Raw genomic sequence first — 2749 nt, 5'->3', positions numbered from 1 at the left:
CGTTCTAATTTAAAATGAATGATTAGCAGGGGGAGGAGGAGAAAGCCAAGCTGCCTTCCTCCCTTCTCCACTCGCCATGCAGTTGCCAGGCCAACTGTGGTGACAGCTGATTGGCTGGCCGCCCAGTTCTTCTATCTTCTTTAGTCTCGTGACTGACATGGCATGGTGCGAAATGTTGTTCCATGAGCAGCTGGCATAAAGTCCAAAGAGGAAACCCCTTAAAGATGGCCTAGACAAGGTGTGGGGGTGGGAAGCATTGGTGGAAGTTACATCTGTCGTCTGTCATAGTAATATGTCCTTTAAAAAAACGTTACAAGCGAAAGCTAGTCGAAATGAACCTCTAAAGGTTTATTCATACCACAAGATATATTAGAATAGTCTAGGACACACCAGTATATTCTAGATTTTACCACACAATTGGCTGTTGGTGTATTAGGACCTCTAAAATCTAGTTTGGTGCACAGGACCTCAGATCTGCATTTCTCAAAGCAGTTGGGTTTACCCTTCTTTGGACCTGTTTTTTAAAAAACAAAAACAAAAACCCCAAACTAGATGTGGCTCAACCTGTATTTGACTGGTTGCTAAACAAATAAAGAATTCTTGTCATTTCACCTGGGTTAAAGGGAAAGTTTCACAGATGTATAAAAGTTAGCTCTGAGTGGACTTTTTCCATATTCCATCAGATTCCAAATTTACCTCACATCTACCCCATGGATATCTGCTGGACACCTAACAATCTAGCTTCATCATCATCATCATCATCATGGCTTCTGTATCTACTACCTAATGGCATCACTTCAAAATACATGAGGGCTTAAGGGCTCTGCACCTATAACTTGTGCACCCTCTTACCCCAAAGCCCATATTACTTTTCTGAGGTGGGAGCAGCAAAGATTCTTTCCAGATTTCATGGGGTGCAGGTTGTACAAACGCCTTTGATATTCCCCAGACACATGTAGTCTATTCAAGGCATCATGGAAATTGCTAAGCTCAGGAGTCCTTGATCTTCTGACAAGGTTAAATGAAAGCCAGATAAACACGAGAGTAGCCCAAAGCCTTGTTCACACTCTGTTCAGTTGGAAAGGAAAAGGCAATCTGGATATGGTGGCGGATTTTTCACCGGATTCTTCCTAGGTGATCAATCAAGACCTCACCTCCTGCTATCTGCTTTCTTCTTCTTGCCATCTGTTTATATGAATGTGCATGGCACCAAATTGCCTAACTATCCTGAAAGGCAGTTTCAACAATGCACATGTCTCATTAATCACTCAGAATGAAGGTGAGGGAACTGGAAGAAAGGGTGGCAAACAAATAAGAACAAGGGCACTGATCTATACAATATTTACAAAGTTATTGGTGACTTGTGCAAGTAATATTGAACAGTGCGGGTCCATGCATGCCCCTAATATCTACACCCAAGCTGAAGATATAATTCCAAGAAGACTTCATATCACATCAGCGCCTGCCCTCCCCGAACTTCTAATTAGGAGGTTAAAACACTGGTGGCTACACATGTGTTTCTATCAGTATGATCCTTAACACCAGCTGTATTCCAACAGTGAGCTTTCTGAGCACGTCATAGCCACAGCTGAGCCACACAGGGATCAAGGTTGTGCTGACACATTGATCTGTTTTTAGAAGGGGAAACAATGCGTTTACTCTTATGACAGAAAATAAAAACATGTGGGGAACAATGACTGGAAAATTAGGAACGTTTAAGTCCCATTAATTTCAGAGGGAGAGTTAAATTATTGTATGTGTTCTCTGTTACATTTTATTTCTCCTTTTGCTTTTGTACACCACTCTGTCCGCCTAAGGGAGTAAGAGCAAGATTTTTAAAAAGGATTTAAATAAATACATATATACATGCCTAAAACTCTCCTATTGAAATCAGTGGACTGCAATTCCAGACTCTTAGGTTTTGGTAGGGCATGTCTAAATATTCAAGCTCAGGGTAAAGAAAGGCTTGGCTCTTTCCTGCAAGTTCATTACTCTCTATTATACTGGACGCAAGTGGCAAGTGCTGACAGGATTGATGCTAAAATGAGGCCACTAAGAAGCAAGAGGGTGGTCTCAGAATCCTCAGGGGAAATTGGAGTTTGTGAAAGTACAAACTATTTTTAAAAAATAAATAAAAAGTAAGTGTTAGGAAGAAGAAGAAGAAGAAGAAGAAGAAGAAGAAGAAGAAGAAGAAGAAGAAGAAAGGAAACATCTGGAAACTGCCTAGTGGCATGCTCAATAACCACAAAATATTGAATTCCAATGGAAAAAGAAAAATATAGGAATGCCATGCTTGAGTTCCTCACCCTTACAGAATATTGAGAGAGGGCATGGCTAGAATCCCTGGCCAAAGCACAATGGATACACTGAAACAATTTGTTGCAGGTACAAATTGTGTCTGTCTAGTTGTCAGGAAGCATGTATGAATCCAGTTTAATTATTGTATGGCTTTGGCTAAAATCCTCAAAGCTCAACCAAAATTCAGATAAGTTTTAATTAGTTAATTCAAATGAGGACACTGTGATCTCAATGGGCAAAAAAATATTTTTAAAGTCATTGATGGGGAACATTTCTCATTTAAAAGAAAATACCTTAAAAGTTAAGCACATAAAAACAGGGCTGTATTGTAAGCTTTGCTAAAACAGAGACAGAAATCTTAGCTGCCCAATATTTTTATATTTTTTTTGCTTAGCACTAGCTGGATTTTGTCAGCTAGGGCAGAAAACTGCTGACATTCTGCTGCAGAAGC

The sequence above is a fragment of the Podarcis tiliguerta genome (assembly GCF_965153285.1).
Source record: "Podarcis tiliguerta genome assembly, chromosome: 1".
NCBI classification, from domain to species: domain Eukaryota; kingdom Metazoa; phylum Chordata; class Lepidosauria; order Squamata; family Lacertidae; genus Podarcis; species Podarcis tiliguerta.
This window is presented reverse-complemented; position numbering follows the sequence as displayed.